This window comes from Aotus nancymaae, unplaced genomic scaffold (assembly GCF_030222135.1).
Source record: "Aotus nancymaae isolate 86718 unplaced genomic scaffold, 86718_ANA_hifiasm-v0.15.2.pri h1tg000009l, whole genome shotgun sequence".
In the NCBI taxonomy this organism is placed as follows: Eukaryota; Metazoa; Chordata; class Mammalia; order Primates; family Aotidae; genus Aotus; species Aotus nancymaae.
The window spans coordinates 12,036,707-12,059,758 of NW_026988420.1; the positions used below are offsets into that span (position 1 = coordinate 12,036,707).

Here is a 23,052-nt window from a genome sequence, read left to right on the forward strand (position 1 = left end):
ACTTCAACATGACACACGAGAGAGAGAGAGAGAGAGAATTTACTAGTATCGCGTGTTCACAAGTTACACATTTTAGTGGTTACAAAGATTAACACTGCCATCCTACTATTTTAGCTCATTTCCGTCAGAACTGCTTGTTGTCAATATCTGTACCATTTAAACAGATTCCCACCCTGACTCCACACCCCTGCCCCACTTACTTTTGGCAGCATTAAGCATAGTTTTACTCACAGCCTATAAATCACTACATCTGTAGGCTCTTCTAAGAGATATGAATGTTGCTGCTTGAGAGTTTTCCTGAAGAATTCAATTCCTACAAAATTTTCAATGTCAGGAAAACCCAATTAAAAAAAAAAAACTTTTATGTGGTGGGATTTCTCTGGATCCATGTATCCTTGGTCAAATTCCTACAACTGCAGAAGGACTAAATACAGGCTCAGATTCACAGGCCAGGACCAAAGTGCACCTGTGGCTGGTACAGAATGAGGCTCATCTTAGACTGAAGTAACTAAGAGATTTCTACCTTGGTTCTTGGACACTCCATTTACAGAAGATGCCTGGAAGTCTGATGAGTAGTAATGAAACTCAAGTTAGAGATTTTGTGTTACTTTTTGTTGTTCCCGATGAACTACAGATTAACCTCGGAGACACCCAAGATAGCTTGGCAGATTCCTGCAGAAGTCTAGGAGCAATCATTGGTCTTAAGCATAGAAGACCTTCAATCAATGAAAATTCACAGTACACAATGAACAGAAAGCTCTTGTTGAAGACTACTGAAAAAGAAGAACATGGAGTTGCTCTTCTGTTCATCCTAGCCCTGCATATGGCTAAAAAGAAAACAATGGTGAAGCAAAAATTTTTCATGGGGCTCATAATTCAACACTAAACCCAATTTCAGACTCTTTCTGGAGCAAAGAATTTGGGATCTTCTGGCACCTCAGGTCTTCCTAAAGAACAAAAACTCATTAATTCAACAAAAGCATCTGACAATATTAAAAGTTCTTAAGAATTAATAAATGTTAAGAGACATCCACCAGAAAACTCAAACCCTGTTACTCACAAGCCAATCTGTGTTTTTCTCAATTGAAAGAATTTGGACTTTTTTGTTTGTTTTAATGTGTATGTCTTCCTTCACAATCTTCTGTTGCGTAATGATGCTCTTAATAGGAATCACCAAGCTTCCCCATCTCAAATTGGCTTTCTCAAGGGCAAGGGAGATTCTAGTCAGTTCAGAAGAAGCACTAGCCTAGAAGTCAAAAACTCAGATACAATCTGAGTTCTATCACTTAGCTGAGTGGCTTTGAAAACATTTAATTTCTCTGATGCTTGAATTCTCTCTCTGAATAAAGAGGAGATTGAACATGATAACCAACTAGGTTTCATTTAGATATAAAATTTTATGTATCATTGACTTATGCAAACCCTATTCCTCATTTGAAAAATGTGAAGAATAATAGCTACCCTGATTGTCTCATAGGATATTTTGGAAAACATGTAAAACATTGAGGAAAGCAGAGCCTGCATGCATTCCAGGCAAATTATGTAAGCCAAGCATTATTCGAAACAATTTATGTACAACATGTCAATGAGTCTGGCCAATAGTGGAATATGCTCTTTACCTACCAGCTTGCTCTACCTTCTAAAATATAACGCTTCTTAAGAAATCACTGCCGCTGCATTGTACTGCAGCTAGGGGTGAGACTCAAAAAGGCATTTATAAATGTAAAATTCAATCTGATGAATGTAAAAGGATCAGGGCAAAGAGTAATTATTATGTGCCTAGAAAACAGAGAAATTTGCATATATGGATTCAATAGGAAGGCTCCTTTAACTTGAAATTGTAATTTTTCTTTTATTAATATATCTTTAGCTGCTTAGTACACACTAAATTAACATACAGTGGGTTCCTCCCCCATCTCAACAAAACAGAGTTTTAAGTTGAAAGGAACCAAAAAATAATTCAACTCAATAGATTCATTTTGGAAGTAAATAGACTGATGGATGCTTGATGACTTGTAAGCATCACAGGACTAGTTAGTGGTGGTCCTGGGACTCACGTCACTCTTCTGGTCCTTAGTCTGCTGCTCATTCTGTTACAGGTAAGCAGGTATAGGAGAGAGTAGGGGAACGAAGACCCAAGAGGAAGGGAGAATACTAACAATTTTGCCTGAGGGCAGTGGTTCACAGCTGTAATCCTAGCACTTTTGGAGGCTGAAGAGGGTGAACTGCCTCAGCTCGGAAGTTCAAGACCAGCCTGGGCAACACAATGAAACCCGTTCTCTGCTAAAACACAAAAAAATTAGCCAGGTGTGATGGCACATGCCTGTAGTCCCAGCTACTCAGGCGGCTGAAGCAGGACAATCACTTGAACCCAGGAGGCGGAATTTTCAGTGAGCCGAGAGCACACCACTGCACTCCAGCCTGGGTAATAGAGTGAGACTCTGCCTCCAAAAGAAAAGAAAAAAAATAAAATTAACAATTTTTTAGTTCTGTAGGAGGCCCCTCTAGGTACTGATGAAGGAACAACCACGGTTCCCAGTGCAGCAGCCCCGATTCCAGCATTAATAGGTCCTCCAGGATAGAGCACAACCTCAACACAGCCTGACATTTAGATAAGCTAATAGGGTGCTCTCAAAATCCTAACATTTAAAATCACTGATAAATGTCTAAATTTGCATTGAAAAGACTGTCGTTAAAGCCAAATATTGGGGTGAGCCAAAGTTAACTCAAAATATCCCTTTTCTCTTTCACTGTTTTAAAAATAAAAAGAAACTGTGAGAGGATGTATCCACATCCTAGGCTGTTTAGAAAACAAAACAAAACACAACAAGCTATTTACGCTATAATTAGCTAGATTCTTCAGGTCGAACCCATAGCCTATTCAAGCATATATTAAATGAACGACTGGACACTATCTTAAGTGACTATATTTCAGTCTGCTTGTGCAACTGAAGTACTTCTGATTAGACTCAGGGAAATTCTGTACAACGGTGAAATTTTAGCATGGTTGGAATAAGCATTGTCCACATGAAGACTTTTAAAATCATAGTTACTAGAAAAAAGAAGAGAAAACTGTCTGGTAAGCTTTGAACAGTGACTACAGTTTTCAGATGACAGGTAAGGAGTGAGATGGCTAATTATTATCCAGGAGGAGTCGTTAAAATATTAGCTCATGAAGTGGGATTAAAGAATGCAAGCTTACACAAAATTGCTTATTTTTCTTTATATTGGGACTTGAAAAGTTACTTTATTATATATTATACCATTATTGTTTCTAAAATGATAATATGACATGACATTACTAGTTTGAGTTGCATCACTTCCAAATGTGGTCTTGTGCTGATTCTCATAGAGGAATTCTAGAAGAGTAGCTTGTCAAAGGAGCAAATTTCTAGTATTCCCAAAACAGAGTGATGCAATCATTATTTTCAACATTCTAAATTCCCAGAATATCAACATTTCTTAGCATTGAGCTTACTCTGCTCCATTTCCTATAGATATAAACTTTTCACATAAAGCCTTTATTAAAATATAATTATCCAAGTTTATCCAACCCTGTGGAGAAAGAGGTGGGTTTGACACCCAGACACAGCCTGTGAGCCACAACGGGATGAAAACCTTTATTCAACTTTTAAATTTTTAAAAATCTAGTAACAATATCGTGAAAATGGCCATACTGCCAAAAGTAATTTACAGATTCAACGCTATCCCCATCAAGCTACCAATGACCTTCTTCACAGAACTGGGAAAAACCACCTTAAACTTCATATGGAACCAGAAGAGAGCCCGCATAGCCAAGTCAATTCTAAGCAAAAAGAACAAAGCGGGAGGCATCACACTACCGGACATCAAACTCTACTACAAGGCTATAGTAATTAAAACAGCATGGTACTGGTACCAAAACAGAGATATAGACCAATGGAACAGAACAGAGGCATCGGAGGCGACACAATATATCAACAACCACCTGATCTTTGACAAACCTCACAAAAACAAGCAATGGGGAAAGGATTCCCTGTTCAATAAGTGGTGTTGGGAAAACTGGCTAGCCATATGCAGAAAGCAGAAACTGGACCACTTCCTGACACCTTACACTAAAATTGACTCCAGATGGATTAAAGACTTAAACATAAGACGTAACACCATAAAAACACTAGAAGGAAACCTAGGCAAAACCATTCAGGACATAGGCGTAGGGAAGGACTTTATGATCAAAACACCAAAAGCATTGGCAACAAAAGCCAAAATAGACAAATGGGACCTAATCAAACTCCACAGCTTTTGCACGGCAAAAGAAACAGTCAATAGAGTGAATCGGCAACCAACACAATGGGAAAAAATCTTTGCAGCCTACCCGTCTGACAAAGGGCTGATATCCAGAATTTACAATGAACTAAAAAAGATTTACAAGAAAAAAACAAACAAGCCCATTCGAAAATGGGCGAAGGATATGAACAGATACTTTACAAAAGAAGACATACATGAGGCCAACAAACATATGAAAAAATGCTCATCATCACTGGTCATTAGAGAAATGCAAATCAAAACTACATTGAGATACCATCTCACGCCAGTTAGAATGGCGATCATTAAAAAATCTGGAGAAAACAGATGCTGGAGAGGATGTGGAGAAATAGGAACACTTTTACACTGTTGGTGGAAGTGTAAATTAGTTCAACCACTGTGGAAAACAGTGTGGCAATTCCTCAAGGACCTAGAAATAGAAATTCCATTTGACCCAGCAATCCCATTAGTGGGCATATATCCAAAGGATTATAAATCGTTCTACTATAAGGACACATGCACATGAATGTTCATTGCAGCACAGTTTACAATAGCAAAGACCTGGAACCAGCCCAAATGCCCATCGAATCATTCTACTATAAGGACACATGCACATGAATGTTCATTGCAGCACAGTTTACAATAGCAAAGACCTGGAACCAGCCCAAATGCCCATCGATGATAGACTGGACAGGAAAAATGTGGCACATATACACCATGGAATATTATGCAGCCATTAAAAACGAGGAGTTCACATCCTTCGTAGGGACATGGATGAACCTGGAAAACATCATTCTCAGCAAACTGACACAAGAACACAAAATCAAACACCACATGTTCTCACTCATAGGCGGGTGTTGAACAAGGAGAACACATGGACACAGGGAGGGGAGCACTATACACGGGGGTCTGTTGGGGGGAGGGGGGATAGCGGGGGGGTGGGGAGGGATAGCATGGGGAGCAATGCCAGATATAGGTGAAGGGGAGGGAGGCAGCAAATCATACTGCCATGTATGCACCTATGCAACAACCTTGCATATTTTTCACATGTACCCCAAAACCTAAAATGCAATAAAAAAAAATAAAAAAATAAAAAAAATAAAAATAAAAATAAAAAAATCTAGTAACAATTTTTAAATGTAGAGGAATAAAACAAAAATAATTACTGGGAGATAAGGTAAGTGAAAAGAACACTGAACTATAGATCAAGAGTCAAAGGTTTAAGTCCCACTTGAATATATGACTCCTATTTTTCAAATCACATTTATTGAAGTTTAATTCATAAACAATAAAAGTCGCCTCTTTTTAGTGTACAGGTCTATGAGTTTAGACAATGCAATCACTACCATAATTAAAATATGAAACATTTCCATCATACCAAAAACTTCTTTCATGCCTCTTTATAGTCAACCCTTCCTTTGGGCTGACTATAAACAATCTACAATTTCTAGTTTTTTCTGATCCAATCCTTATAGTTTAGTTGAACTAGTATCAGCTGCTTTGTCTTCTCTATGTCTCAGTTGGCCCCTGCCCCACCAAAGAATATGACACTGTGGTTTCTAGCACAACAGCTTTGAGTCCAACATTTATATGTTATTCATTTTGGTGAAATTCAATGTCATTTTAAAGTCTATAAATTGATTGTATTCTTGTGTCTTAACTAAGAAATAATTGTGAACCCAAGATCACGAACATTTTTTACTATGTATTCTAGAAATTTTGGTCTTTATATTTGGATCCATTCTGAGGAGTTTTGTACACACATCTATGTCCAAGATTGTTTGTGCGAGGTATAAATTATGGGTCTTTTTTTGCATGTGGATATTCAATGATGTGTATATTATTTTTGGAAAAGAGTATGATAACATATTGTCATTTGACACTGGCAGTTAGCTGGGACCTTAGCTAGTGTTGTCTACCACACCACTGATATGTGGGCTCTTCATTTGTTCTGGGCTTCCTTCCAACAGGCTTGTGACAATGTAGTCAGACTTCTTATGCAACAGTGTAGGGCTCCAAGAGTGAGTGCTCCAGACAACAAGGCAAAAGCTGCATCACCATTTATGTCTTAGTCATAGCATCACTTCTGCTATACGCTATTGGCTCATGTGGTTACAAGGTCACCCAGATTCAAAATGAACATGAGGACTGGGAAGGCCACACTGAAGAGAAGCTGCAGAAGATTAATATTATTGGGGACTTCTTTAAAAAATGCAATCTGCCACATCAAGCCCTTTTAATTTTATTATGCTTAATCCAAGAAAGTCATTGGAAGTTGTCCTATTTCCAAAGTCTTACAAAAGAGGCTTTGGATTCCTGGACAACATGAACTTCCATGAGGCAATATTAGCCATGGGGGATAAAACAGACCCATTGACTTGACTGAATCCTGGAAGGAGGACAAGCTGTCTCAGAAAAAATACACCTTAATTCTGTTTTCCTTTGGGTGCCTACATATGGTCACAGAATTTTATATTCCCCTGAGGTATTAGAGATGTGAAGACTGAGAAAGGAATAGGAGAGGAATACATGGAGGATACCACCATCTTTCTGTTGGCACCCCTCCCCCAATATCCCACAGCTGAGAAAGGGGATATGATCCTGAGGGTTTGGGTCCTGGTCTTTTCCTTCACATGGATATGCAGCTTGGCCAGAGGACTATAGACCTGAATCTGTCATCGTCTCACTGTTCAGGAGAGCAGAGGGTACAGTGAGATACATTCACTTTACAAATGGCTGGACAACGAGCTATAATCTCAGGATAGCCGTTTTCTTCCACATAGGTTAAATCCGTCTTCTTTTACTTAAAAAAAACTAATAAGGTAATCGAATGTCCTAGTAGAGACTGTCAAAGCTTACTAAGAAAGAAAAAGTAACATAAATTAGCCTTGAGATTGTCCATAAAAAAAATAATTCAGTGGAACATATACAATGTCCCTTTTATGGCTTCATATTTACACACACACATATTCTTCACTTATATATTTCTCATATCAAAAACATTTGATGATATTTGGGTTTAACCAAGACTTGCTTCATAACCTTATTGTCCACATCTTTGGGGATCACTCTATGGAATGTGGGAAGTCATCATTAGGTATGGTATCCAGGCTCTCAGAGGGCTATTTCTTGCCCTTTTACTCCAGTTCACATAGAATCAGTGTGTGACATAGCTAATCACTTCAAATCTTCCCTGTAAAAGCCAACAGATTAAAATAATTTCTACTTCTTCAAGGATTGGATTAGAAACTTGGATAGGCTGGAGCCTCAGGAGAACCCTAAGTGATTTCACTGTGAGTTTCTGGAGAACACTGATGCTTTAGAAATGTGGAAGCTGCCCTCAAGAGGCGGAAAAGATCCACGACTTTATTTATGCAGATGGTATAGCCCCTGAGTATGAAGATTTAAAAAACTGGGTACTGGAGGTGTGAGCGTGTTGCAATTAGGATCTAGAAAAGTTGTTTTTCCAGGATATCCGAGTGGCTAATCAAAGAGCAGCACATGGTCTTTATAGCTTAAAAGTATGGCACAGGAAACAAGAGTGAAATCCTTTCAGAGAGAAATAGGGACGTGTTCCAATCTGTAAACAAATGTAAAAATAAAAATTGTAAACTGCAATAGATGTAAACTTCCCTAAAATCCCAAAAATCTGCATGTGACATAAGTTGCAGGAAGTCTATTTTTAAAAGCCCAAAGATGGTGGTGGACTGAACATATGTTTTACCTTCTGCATCACCAATCTGCATGCCCTTCCCTCACAAATGATAAAAAAAAAAGGAGGTGGAAAAAGAAACAAGCACTGAAAGAAAGAAAATGAGTAAGTGAATGAATGAATGAAACATCATAACAAACCTTTGGAAGTAGAAAGCACTTAAGCGGGTTAATGAATGAAGCAGGCAGAGACACTGAAGCCTTGAGTATACTTGGAAGAAATTACAAAGAGGCTGGTCGGTTAGTTGGGCAGAGATCTGAACACCTCAGAGCTGAGAGCAGGTAGAGCAAGTGGCAGGAAGAAAATATGGGACTGAAAATTAAATATGTAACTGAAGGTCAATAAATATGCGTTGCAGACCACTGACCCAAATACAACAGCTACACCCACTATGTATCCATAACACCACATATATGTAACTGGGGTATCAAAAAAGAATGAGAGACAATTTTTTGTGTGTGAGGGAAGGACATGCAGCTTGGTGATGTGGAAGGTAAAGCATATAACCAGGTCCACTTCCATCTTTTAAAATTTGTTATTTTTAAAAGCATAACAATTTCTAATCATGAGGAACCCAGGCAGTGAGCCTTTGCTCCTAAGAGAAAACCTGGCCTATTTGCCCATAAAGAAATTAAGTGCTTGGAGAAAATGAAAATTTCTAGGGTTCACGTGGGCACAAAATAATAAAGTTCTCTTCATTGTTATAATGAGAGCTTCTAAAGTTCCAGCCTGTCAACTTCTGCTTCTATGATTGGAGTGACAGGGACCAGATTTATCGTCCTTCATTTAACAACTGTTAAACCACACAAAACATATAAAACAAGTTTTTAGACATTAGATGAAAGGCAGTGCAGATTTTTGAAAGAAGAGAACAAGTGAAATATGAGACCAATGATTTCCAGAACATTTCCAGGTTGAAGAGCAGGAACGAGGGCATCGAACAGAGCATCTCAATCTCCCTGTGATAGGGAGACAGAGTTTAGAACTTAGGAATGACAAGGTGTCTAGAATTTGCAGGAAAGATTAAAGGAAATGAGAGAACATTGCAGAAAGAAAGCCTTAAACATCTTTAGAGGGTTTCCCTCATATCTTCACCTGACTTTTCAGTGAATGTTTATGAGGAAACTACCTAAGGCTAAGAGAAGAAACTCTAGACAAAAGCAGGGAGAGAACAATTCTCAGAATTTTCACAGGCCAAGGAATAATTCACAGTTCCAACAGCCAGAGTTGAGAAACCCAATACTGCACAGAACATTCAGTAGAATATTCACAAGGGCATTTCTTCAGTCATGGGGGGAAATTAGAGCTGGACTAAACACTGCTCTGGTCCCACATAGATACGCTTACATGAAAGCCTTCAAATAATCAATTTCCAAGTAAATTAACTGCACCACAGAACAAATCTCAAGATTAGAGGAATGCAGAAAAATGCAGCAGCCAGCAATGTAAAATTCACAATATCTGTCATCCCATAAGAAATACTAGGCATGAAAATAAGAAAATATAAAATATAGTAAGAAAAAAATCAATCTCTAGAATCATATTCCAAAATAACATAGCTGAGAGAAATAGAAAGGGATACTAAAACAGCCATTATAAATTTATTTCATATGTTCAAGAAGGTAGAGGAAAGCATGCGTATGTTAAGGACAGACATAGAAGATATTTCTTAAAATACACAAATTGAAATCTACAGAACAAAAATACCATGTGTGAGATTTAAAAAAGAAAAACACTGAATGAAATTAACATCAGATTAGACACTACAGAGCATATGACTAGTGAAGTGGAAGACAGCAATAGATATTCAAAATAAGACAGATGGGGGAGGAAAGACAGAAAAAATTAAATAGGGCATCAGTGTGCTGTGAGACAACTTTAAGTAGCCCCATATGTATGTATTAGAGTATCAAAAGAGAAGCAGGAATGGGGGACAAAAATATTTGAAGGAATAATGGCTGAAAATTTTCCAAATTTGGTGAAAACTATAAATGTACAGATCCAAGTAACTTAGTCAAAGCAAAGGAAAATAAACATGAAAAAAGTCGTTAAAGCACATGATTAATGACAAAGAGATTTAATCCAAATGCTCAAAAACCAGTGATAAAGAGAAAATCTGAACAAAGTCAGAAGAAACCAAAAGACACCTGTGAAATAAAAATTAGAATGACAGCAGAATTTATTTCAGAAACAATGCAAGCCAAAAGATGGTAGAGGAACATTAACTTAGGAGTATTCAAAGAAAAACATCAAACTGAAATTCTATACTCAAAGAAAGTAACTTTCAAACACAAATGTAAAATAAATATTTTCAAATACAAATAAAAGCTGAGCTAGTTCACTGACACCATTCCTGCCTACCATAACTGTTAGTCATTTAGGCAGATGGGATATTATATCAGATTAATATCTAGATCTACAGAAAGGAATGAAGAGCACTAAAATGGCAAACATGAAGAAATATACATTTTTCTTTTAAAAATTGTTTTAAAAGGTTTTAACATACTGTGAAATTTATAATATATGTAGAAGTAAATCTATGACAAAAATAGCAAAAAGGAGGGAAATAGAAGCATACTGCTGGAAGGTTCTTAAAATATTAATCCATGTGAAGGAATATATTACTTGAAAGTAAATTGTAAGCTAAAGAAGTATTCTATAAAGTCTAAAGCAACCATAAAAATAAAGCACACACAAACAAAAAATAGATGTACAACAATAAGCCAATACATGAGGTTAAATGGAATCATAAAAATATCAATCTATCTAAAAGAGAAGAGATAAACTTCTTGTTTATAATAGAATTTAGCCAGTAAAAGCAGAAGAAACTGAGAGAATTAGAAAATCACTTTTTTTAACTTTTATTTTAGATTCAGGAGTACATGTGTAGGTTCATTATACAGGTAAATTACATGTCATAGGCATTTGGTGTACTGATAATTTCATCCCCTAGGAAGTAATCAGAGTACCCAATAGGTAGTTTTTCAATCATCACCCTTCTCCCACCCTCCACCCTCAAGTAGGCCCTGGTGTCTGCTGTTCCCTTCTTTGTGCTCATATGTACTCAATGAGTAGCTCCCACTTATAAGTGAGAATATGTGGTATTTGGTTTTCTGTTCCTGTGTTTGTTTGCTTAGGATAACGGCCTCAAACTCCATCTATGTTACTGCAAAGGATATGAGCTCATTTTTTATGACTCCATATTTCATAGGGCATATATATCACATTTTCTTTATGCTTTCTACTACTGATGGGCATTTGCTGTTGTGAACAGTGCTGCAATGAACATATGTATGAATGTATGCATCTTTATGGTAGAAAGATTTATAGTACTTTGGGTATCTATCTAATAATGAGATTGCTGGGTCAAATAGTAATTTTAAGTTCCTTCAGGAATCACAGAAAAAAGGGAATGCTTATACACTGCTGGTGGGAATATAAATTAATTCAGCCACTGTGGAAAGCAGAAAATCATCATTTTAAAACACCTAATAACAGAATGGGTATAAAAAATAGTAGTAATTATTAAAATGATAAAGCCTGTGGTTTTCATAATGAATGGATTGGGCTGGTATCACTTGAACCATGTGATATGGTTTGGATAGTTTGTCTCCTCCAAATCTCATGCTGAAATGTGATCTCCAGTGTTGCAGGTTGGCCTAGTGGGAGGTGTTTTGGTCATGAATGGCTTAGTGCTGTCCTCATGGTAATAAGTGAGTTCTTACTCTGCAAGTTCATGAGACTGGTTGGTTGAAAACGCCTGGTACCTCCTCCCCTTCTCTCAGTCTCTCTCTCACCATGTTACATGCTGGTTCCCCTTTGCCTTCCACCATGATTGTAAGCTTCCTGAGGTCTCACCAGAAGCAGATACTGGCACTATACTTCACGTACTGCCTGTACAACTGTGAGCCAAATTATATTCTTTTCTTATAAATTACCTAGTCTCAGGTATTCCTTTATAACAATGCAAATGGATTAACACACCACTTTTATGTCTTCTTATCAATAAAAGACTAGTCATGTGCTTCCCGCTGTGATGCAAGAAGACATGCACAATGCCACCAATGAAAGATTCTTGTCCTTAAACCACACAAAACAAAAATCTGAATATAAGCAAGTTTTTCCATCTATGTAGGATATAGAAAACTATATTAAACACAGGAACAGAAAATCATACACTGCATGTTCTCACTCATAAGTGGGAGTTGAACAATGAAAACACATGGACACCGTATGGGGAACAACACACAATGCCTGTCGGAGTTGGGAAAAGGGGACCGAGAGCATTAGGACAAATACCTAATGCATGTGGGGCTTAAAACCCAGATGACGGGTTCATAGGTGCAGGAAACCACCTTGGCATTTGTATACCCATGTAACGAACCTGCACATTCTGCACATGTATCCCAGAATTTAAAAGTAAAATTAAAAAAAAAATTTTAAGAAAACTGTTAAAGGATACCAAAGGAATCCTTTTTGCTATTTTTGTCATACATTTACTTCTACATATATTATAAAAACTGTTAAAGGAAACAAAGCTAAATTTAAAATGTAAGGTATTCGATAAAATAAAAGATCTAGTTTTTTCCATCAATAAATGGCATGAGAAAGTTTCAAGAGAACTATCAGCCAAATGCAACATGTGAGCTTTGCTTGGATCCTGATTCAAACAAAGCAACTGTAGAGAGACATTGTCACAGTCAGGGAAAAAGTGAGCAGGGACTGGATACTTTCTCCATAATCACTCATGCATCTCTCCTGAAATACAGAAAAAATAACTCTCAAGAAATGATTTTTGTTACATTCTTCTTTATTTGATTTGGTTTTTAAAATCCCACTTTAATGATACTGACACCTGTTTTATTCTTTATGAGCTTTAATCACTTGCACTGACATTTAGTGGACAGAATGTTGTATATAAGAGAACAGTCACCAGCTTTCAAATGCTAAAAGACACTGAAAGACCACATGCATCTGTTAGGCAAGTATTAATTCATATGAGACATTATATGAGATAATTACATAAGATAATTAAAAAACATAAACAACAATAATTCGATATCACCACCAATACTTCAAAGTAGCTAAGGGAGTGAAGAATATGCCATCCCCAAATTTGCCAAATAGGTAAATCAATTATTTCAAATTAAAAACACTGGAGAAATTGGAGTTTCAGAAAGGGTTAGATTATCTGTCCCTTTCTGCATGCCATAAGGATTCCTCTGGGAGGGGTACCGTCCCTGTACCAGAGAGAGAAAATAGCCTTTATCCCCAGAGAGTGGAAATCGGGGGGCTGCAATGGACCAGAAGAAAGGAACTTCCTGAAGTAACCTTTATCTTGCAGTAGTTTTACACCCCTCCACCCCATATTTCTTCTAGTGACTTCCCTAGAATTTACTGCCCCTAACCAGGTCCCCTTGTCCTGTCATTTCTTTATAAATTGTTCATTCTTTGTCCAAAACATGTAAAAGCATTTTGCTTTGACCATGTCTGTGGACTTCACTCTCTTGTGAAGATCCCCATGTACATGTAAAACTAACAAAATGTGTATGGCTTTTCGCTTGTAAATCTGCCTTATGCCCATTTGGTTCCTAGATTAAGCTGAAGAGGCTACATAAAAACTAATGGGGGGGTGGAAGTGATCTCTCACTCTCCTACACAGCATTGTGTAACTCATCAAACACTCATTGAGTTCCTTACCACTGTCACTGACACAGAGCATATTAACAATTTCTATTCTTCAGAAAAGCCCAGTCTTTTTTTGAAAATAATACACAAAAATCTGAGCCAAAAATCTTTTCAATCTTAAAGGTTCAGTCAGCAATATTTGGAATATCTCTTAAAAGCATTGGTTATACAATGGATCTATTATCATCTCTCCCCAGTCCAGGTAGTAGGAAAATGAACTGAAAGTATCCTTGATTAGCAATTACACTCCTCTTGCCTGTAGATGGACCAGTGGGTTGCAATTAGTAAAATTCAGCAGAATTCTAATGCTGCCCTAGTGAGATGATGAGTGCAAAGCTTACCACTACCATATTCTTAATTAAACAAGGAAATAAATATCACACTGATTTAGTTTCTGCAATAAGCTACTTAAGGAGCTGGTATGTACATATACCAAGCATTTTGATTTGTGACTTATATATCTCCCCTCTGAAAGAAGTTTGAAAGAAAAGTAAAAACCTCCTTTTTTAATCTCTTTTGTTCTCTTTTCAAATAGATTAACAAGAATCTGGTCTTAAGTTGGAGAAAAAGTAAAATTGAGCTCCCTACCAACCCAGGAGAATACATGAATAGGGCATAATAGCCTGTTTACATCAACAAAAGCTTTCCAGGTCTTCTGGTCTGGCTCTGCAAAGTGTTTTCTTTCCCGTTGCCAAATGTACGCTGCAGTTTCCAACCTGCTCACTCTTTAAGACCTTATTTGAAGCATCTGTTTTCCAAAAGGCATTTCCAGGTCCCAGTCAAAAATAGCATCTCCTGAATTTATCATCTGATACTTCTGTTTATCACAGTGGTATATTGGTGTAAATTTATCTCCATTTCTATCAACATCTGCATTCTTATTTCACCATTTTATTTGAGTCTCAGTCCCTAAAACCACTTTTACTCTAATTGTGAGCAGCATAGCCCCTGGCACATAGTCCCATACTTGTCAAACTTCATCAAAAGCCAAACAGGCTAAAATTGTGAACTTCCTCCTTATTTCTTCCTTCCAATTGTGTATGGGTTTTGTGATTGATCATTAGGGTTACTGAATCAAGCTGAGGCTGGATATATTCCAAATTTAATTGCTGTCCAGATTTCTGCCAGATTTCACATTGCAGTTATTTAGATTAAATCATCTTACATATAGAGAGAATGTTTGTGATGTAGGTTGTTCCAAAGTTAGTTGTTTGGGGAGTCCAAACCTTCAAATGAGATTTCAAAGGCCCATGTAATGGGCTTTTCCCGCTGTCTTTCTATGTGAAAGTAAGCAAGTTACTTAGAATCCCTGTGCAAAACCAAAACAATCATAGAGTACTCGTAGCCTAGCAACTTCTCAAAATTCTTATTTGATAATGTCTGTCAAGTGCTTTCTGCTTGTTAGATGAAGAGGGACTTGTGAAAACAAGCCATTACTGGTATCGTTAAGGCAGTACCTACTGGAGCAGGGTCATATTGCTCAACATTTGCTACCAGTTCTGTAATTCTCTGAAGAGCTAAACTATCCATGATTGGAAATAATTTTAATAATGTATGCACAGGGGCAATCTCAGTTAACTAATACAGAACTGGAGACTTCAAGAAACCAGCATTTCTCAAAAAAAAAAAAGAAAAACTACCTCCTTCACAAGCAACAATAGCAATTAAAATAGTTAATACTTATTTAGAGCTTACTATGTGCCAATAACTCTTCTAAATGTATTACATGCAATTCCTCAATTATCACAGCAACCCTGTGAAATAGACAATATTATCATTTCCATTTGATAGATTTAAAAAAAGGCATTTGGAGGGCTTAATTGGCAAAGGCAACTCAGAAAATGCAGTCATGGATATAAAGGCAGGCCATTGGATTCAGGGCAAAATTTTGACCACTATCTATATTCAGTCAAAGGGCAAAAGCATGAGGACTTTGGAAGGAAGACAATATTTTCCTCTTCACTTTGTGACATCAGCCAAATTTTGCATATAATTCACAGATAAAAAGGTTGGATGAAATTTAAGTTTACAGAGGTGAGGAAAGTAGAGGCCACAGCTGTGGTCCTTGAAGGGTTTGAGTTCCAAAAAGACCTGCTGTAGACATATGAATCCTGGAAAGGTAAACATATCTAGTTGTAATCTGTAAGGCAATGACCACATGCTCCTAGAGTTTAGCTAACACTACTGTGTTAACACTAAGCATAATCCTGGGTTTGGCCACCATGTCAATCTCTGACTCATCAAAAGTTTCACTCAGTCTATCATTAATGAGGAAAAGAAGTGATAGCAAAATGCATTCATAGATTCACAGGTTATACCACACTGATCTCATTTCTTTTTTGAAAGAATTCCTAAACTGATAAAGAGAATGTCATAAAGTTAGAATACCTGAAATTCAGCAAAGGTTTTGGACAAGATACTCAAATGTAGACTGATAATACTATAGGTAGATGGATTTGGACATTGTTGTAGGACTACAGAGGGCTCATTAATAAAAACACAAGTTCAATTTAATGGAATACACCTTGTCTCGTGTTGCTGAGCTTTTCCTTGTCATCTTCAATGCTTCCATCAATAATTTGAATGAGGTCATTGATATGGTTTGGCTGTGTCCCAACCCAAATCTCATCTTGAATTCTAGGTCCCATAATTCCCATGTGTCATGGGAGGGACCTGGTGGGAGGTACTTGACTCATGGAGTAGGTCTTATGAGATCTGACAGTTCTATAAGGGGGAGTTTCCCTGCACAAATTCCCTCTTTTCTGCTGCCACGGGAGTAAGACACGCCTCTCGATTTCTGCCGTGGTTGTCAGGCCTCCCCAGCCATGTGGAACTGTAAGTCCATTAAACCTCCTCTTTTTCTTTATAAATTACCCAGCCTCAGGTATGTCTGTATCAGCAGTATGAAAATGGACTTATACAGACATAAAAAGTGAATGTATCTAATTTGCAGATTTCAAGAATCTGGGAAATACCTGAAAGCTGACTAAGAGAATCAGAAACCAAATAGTTTAGCAGGCTGAAATGAGGAATTCAAATCAACAAAATATAACATAAACAAGGCTTGACTCATTCTGTGTGGCACTGGAGAGAAGGCCAGAATTGGCCAGTAGAATTTACTTAAAGGCAAATTTTATTTTAATATGGAAAGTACCTTTTATTTTAATACAGAAAGTACCTAATAATTAATATTGTTTTCAAATATTTTAAAATAAATATCTTAAGAAGTAAATAAAATACAAAACCCAGGATTTTTTATATTAGACAATTGGTTGCCTAAATGGTTTTCTCTAATAGAATGTGAATAGTAATTCATTTTATAAGAATACATTATGTATTTTTGCATATTCAAGTATGCTATTGGAAAAACAGAGGATATTAGCTTCTCTGTAGTTCAATGAATTTCTCTGAAGAATCAATTCAAATAAAAGAACCAGCTTATGACATTTTCAGAACTCATGAAGCAAAACCAGGAACATAAGCTACAGTAATTTTGCCACACAATAGCAGCATTGCCTGTGTATGGCTATTTAATTGTGGTCTTTTACACAGAGATGTAGCACCAAATGAAGAAGAGAATATGCGGAGGAACCCAAGGGTCAAAAGGACTTTGATTTTCTCTTGTTTCGGCTTCATTTAATATACTATGCCTTCTATCACATATGAGACCCGTAAGTTGTTTAGCTATTTATAGATCAGTTATATCACCAGAAAAAAGACAAAGGATAAAAGATTTAAGTGATAAAATTCAGCTTTTCTGAGTTCATTTGTTCACTACCAACAGATTTCCTTTCCTGTGTATTTTTAACTTAGGCCATTTAACTTCTCAAGAGATTTTGTTGTCCTGATGTGTTTTAATTTAAAAGCTGTTAGTTTTTTATTTCTTTGTGAGTTAAATTCCGCTAATAGTTTTATCACATATACTTCAAATCATCTATATATGGACATTAGAATTTACAAAACATTGTTACATATAAAATTACTTGAGAGTAGATTCTTGCTAATATATTGGAACAGATTTTTAAAGAGACATTTTAAACATCTAGGTATATTGAAGCCATAGTTAATGATTACCATAAATTTTCAAAGATTTAAAAGTTCTAAAACTATAGTGTTCTCCAATGAGCAAAATTTAAAAAGTGATTTCAGCGAGTACACTATAATTGAATTTCAGTAAAAATAATTGGTATAATGCCTTCTAACATCAAATATGGGAACATTTCAATTCAAAATGGTGCAATCAGTTTATGTCTGACAATGATACATGGCACAGACACACAAAGAGAAAATTGAAAATACTTATCTAGATTAGAAAAAAACATATAAGACACTCTGGTGGAATCAAAATGTCAAAGAGTGAGCAGGCTGAAATCCAAGGTGTGTTAAGTCCAGGATGCTGAAGCAGTCAATGGTATTAAGGGCTTGGTTCTTGCAGAGTGAAGGAAACTAAAAGTGCTCCATCTGAAATGGGAATAGGATCTAGTGAAGAATAGGAAGAATAATGGGAGTTGGAGTCACTGCTTAAATATGGGGACTCAGCTCTACACATCTTCAACTAAACGGTGTGCTTATTCTGCATCCTTTCCCACAGGTGTTACAAAAGCTGATCAGAAGATAACCAAGAGCCTTATATTCATGAGGGAGATGGTATTATGTGGTCATGTAATTTGTTCTGTGATCATCTCAGGAAGAAGCCTTAAAGCTCAATTACAAGACTTGGTATTTGTTTGGGGGACCAAAGGTCTAGATGAAGACAATTGTAAAACTGATACATGGAAAAGTGGGAACAAAGAAGAGAGAGGAGAGGGAGATTAAGAGTGAAGCTGGATAAGGAAAGAAAGTTGAAATAGGGCAAAGAAGAGAATAACATAGAAAATAAAAAAGCAATGGAAAAATATTTTAAAATGTATATATATATTCACTATCAGAATGAGCTGGACAACAAAAACATTAAACTATATTAAGAATTTTGTTGAAGGAAACCAGTAAAAAGAACCAGCTTTCAAAATGGATATTAATTTTACAGAACACATATGAAACATTTCAGTAATTATTTCTAGGATAGTCAAAGAAATATATAAAAATGTATCTTCCAATAGTATAAGAGGTTATGAAACAGATCAGAAATCTCAATCAAGTAGGAATTATGAATCATCAAGCATAAATCTTAGAATAGTTTTTAAAATAAAAAGAGTAAAACCTAAATTAGATATAGTCAAAGTTTACTCAAAAATAGCATCAAAAAATTTACCAACAGAGAAACAAAAATATATAAATATAAAAACTAAGTTCAGTGGATTATTTTTAATGTAAATTCCCAGGAACAAGGAATGGAGAAGAAACATGTTTAAGAATAATTGCTGAGACTATTCCAGAAATAACGATATAAATCCTGACCTTCAGAGTACACGCTAAGTACAAAGCTAAATACAAATCTAAACATAAACATACATCTGTATGTATCTTTCCGTATTGCAACAAAATCAAGTTGCAGGATATCAAAAATCAAAAATTAACCATGAAGACCATCAGAGAGAAAAATCATATTCCCTACACAGATAGGAACTAGAGAAAAAGCAGACTTTTTATTAACTATAATAGATACAGGATTAGCTATGTTGACTGTCATTTCTTCTCATCACTCTGAAGATATTATTCTATTTCTGATAGAATAGAAATAAGATAAAATATAAATATTCTATCTGAAGATTGAATAATATCTTCAGAGTGATGAGGGGAAATGACAGCCAACATAGCAAATTAGTCAAGAATGAGAATCAAATGCTAATATTCAAACACACAGAAACACTAAAAGCACTACTAACCCATTCACAGATCTGTACTAAAAAAAATCTATTGAGGTATTGACCAGAAAAAAGATGAGAAGAAATGATAAGCACTAAAAGTGATTTAAAATATTGATATGTATCTCAAAGCAAACACAGAAATCATTATGTTACTGTTAGAAGTATAACATTAAAACTCAGGTTTTTTGAGATAGGGTCTTACTCTGTTGCCCAGGCTGGAGTCCAGTGGTGTGAACATGGCTTACTGCAGTCTCAACCTCCTGAAATCAAGTGATTCTCCTGCCTCAGCCTCCCAAGTAGCTGGGGCTATACATGCACACCACCATCCCTGGCTAATATTTATATTTCTTGTAGAGATGAGGTCTCACTGTGTTGCCCTGGCTGATCTCAAAATCTTGGGCTCAAGTGATCCTCCCGCCTTGACCTACCAAAGTGCTGGGACTACAGGCATGAATCACCACACCTGGCCAAGATTAAAACTCTTAACAATATTAGGAAGGTTGTTTAATAAGTAGACAAATACTGAATAAACATTGCTTCACTAGGAATACTTACAATTAAAAATTTCTATTTTTAATAGTTTTCTTAATATTGAAAGGTATTATTCCTAACTCCCATTTCAATGCCCATATTATGTTAATATAGTGCATGAATATATTTTTAATGGTGTATTTAGGATAATCCCATGAATATTCAGAAGAGGAAATGATCCACAATATTTTTAATGTATTCTTTGTAAGATTTGTTTTGTATCCACATAATACTGACTTTGTAAAAAGGATTTGGAAAATTTACTTGCCTGTCTATGCTATGAAATATTTGAATATAAGAAGAATTAAAGATTAACTTAAGGATTTGTTTACTTCCTCTATTAAATTATTTTTATGAAAGCAGTTGTGTAGTCCTTTGACAGACTGATTTTGTTTATAGTAATTGGTTCAGGTATTTTTCCTTTGTATGGGTGGTTATTTTATAACCAGACAATCCCTCTCTTCTGGTGCCTGTTTTTGTAGGTATATTTTCTTCAAATAGTGTCCTGGACAGTGAAGAAGAAATACATGTGGAGCCTGAGACACTGAGAACATCACACAGCCACAGCACAGTGTGTTTACATCCTCATATTTTCGCTAACATGTAGCTGCTGAACTCAATCCTCACCTAAAATCATAGGTGAGAAATTTGTGTTTATCAAATGCACAGATGATTAACAAATGAAATATTCACAAAATTAAATACACCATAGATAAGTGAAATATGTAGAGATAAAATATAGCTAAGATTTTTATTTTGGCTACATGGAGAATTTTTACTTCCAGATAGGATTCCTGTATAAATGTATGCTTAATGTAATTGAAGGAGAAACACATTCACCAAATTCACTAGTACATTTTTGGTTTTGCCTTCATTAGCTATGACCTATTCTGGCCTTTAATGATAGTTATCTTAAGTATGTCATCTTCTCCTTAGGGAACACACTTCCCTCAGCTGTGTGTGTATGATGAAAACAATAACAGCTGTTCTAAGTGATCTGAGTAGCTTTCCTGCTCAGCTGTCTGATCTTTGATGTTTCACACATTTTTATCCTACAGTCGTGTCATCAATATCACTTTATTGTATCAGGATTCTATAGTTAATTATACATTTCTTTATTTAATGTATTTATTCAGTAAGTAATTGTTGAGTTTCTAGGCACTGTTCTAGACATCAAAGACACAGAACAAGAAGCTGACTGGAGAAAATAATTCAATTTTGCTCCAACACTTGTGCAAAGTTTGCTTAAGAATCAGATCTCTGTCATATTACTTCTCGGGGATTTTACTTTACCCAGTACTTCTTTCGAAAAGCCAGAATCTTATATAACTACTTAAATGTGGGTTTAGGTGCCTGTATTGTCCTTCAGCTATTGCTTTAATCATGGTGCTATGAGGTGAGCACAAGAAATTACAATATAATTAAGGAACTGAATCAATTGTTAAGGGTGTTATATGTGCAATAGAATCACCTTGAGCTCTGGGTGATGCCAGACGATGTCCACAGCTGTGGTCCTGCGAAAAGACATTTGCTCCCCTCAATGAACAGGATGATGCAAAAAATAGAATAAATTAGGATTTTAGCTGCATTGAGAATTCTGGCTTCCAAATGCAATTACCATTATGGCAATCGCTATCTTGTTTTTCCCAGTGTTAATTAAAGTTCTTGTTAGATAATTCTGAGTTAAGAATGACTGCTTCATGGTTTAATTCTTTCCAGCAGTTCTGGAAAAAATAAGCCAACATTGACCATACTATTCAAGACTAATTAAATACATTTCTTGAAAGTGTATGTTATTCATGCTCTAACTTTATTGTAAAATTGCTTAATATTGTAGTTATTTTCAATTTCCAGCTATAGAAAAAAGTAATTTAAAAATCAAATTAATTAATATGTTATTCATCTTTTCAGCACCCTGCCTGCACACCATATGGAAACTCACTGTGTAGGGAATATGCTATCCTAAGATAAGTGATCTGTGGGGTACTGGTTTCCAACGCTCAAAGCACATACGAGAAATCCTGAGAGGTCAATTGCGAATTCTCAAAATATAGGAGAAACTAGTTGTTTGGAATTCCAGAGTTGAGACTTCTATATAGGATTTCCTAAAGCCTCTTGCTCAAGAAGTTTAAAACCCACTGATATTCATGTTACATATGCCTCAAAATTATCAGCCTTATTACATGGGTGTCTTTTTTCCTCCAGCATCACTATAATCAAAGCAGAGAAAGTAGTACTCAACAGTAGGGCACATGTTCCCCAATATTTACAGCTGGTAATTAGTTGTTTTATTATACATTTGGCTGAAATGCACTTCCTTGGTAAATGAAGAGTATTTTGCAAATTTCGGTTTTATTTATAATATAACAAATTTTGATCCAAGCAAAAACAGAAAGTTAATTGGCTCTAGTACCCAGACCATGGAAAAGGGCAACTAGATCTAGAAACCAAGTTTGTCAAGTCTTTCTTGATTTCTTGTCTCTGATCTGCTTTGAGATCTTTATTGCCACAAACTTGCTGTACTCCATGGCTATTATAGTCAACTCTGGACTCACATTCTATCACCTCCTATTCCAGAAAGAAGAGAAGTTTCTCTAATTTGCCATAAGTTGAAAATATCTTAGGGAAAGTCTCTGGTATTCCTGGCCTCAGTCCTACATTACCACCACAGGGTTAATGGAGGCAGGTTTGTAAGTGTGGATGGCCAAATTATGGCCTCTGCAGAGGTGAGATCTGCTGTCTACTCATCATCACATCTGTCACATGTGTTTCTTCTCAGGTAGACTTTGAGTTTCTTATAAGCAGAAACCATGTATTATTCACCTTAATATTCTCATCACCTAACCTGGAGCCTAGAGTTGGTACTTAACATTTATTAAATACATATTACCAAACTGTACTCCAGAAGGACAAGTTCTAAGTCTTTACCCAGAGTTCTGTCAAAAATGAATTATATCACTTTAAATTTTTTAGACACCAATGAAACATCTTAAGTTAAAAAAAAAAGTTGAAAAGAAAAACATATCATAA

At 36.1% G+C, this 23,052-nt stretch overlaps 1 long non-coding RNA gene across 2 annotated transcripts in view; it reads left to right on the forward strand.

The window, feature by feature from the left end:
* The window catches only part of LOC135273831 (uncharacterized), a 440,128-nt gene that overhangs the window by 409,874 nt on the left and 7,202 nt on the right, over positions 1-23,052 (forward strand). For both annotated transcript variants that reach the window (XR_010341621.1, XR_010341620.1), the window contains exon 3: positions 20,505-20,661. This is a non-coding gene — a long non-coding RNA (uncharacterized LOC135273831). The remainder of the gene's footprint in view (positions 1-20,504; positions 20,662-23,052) is intronic.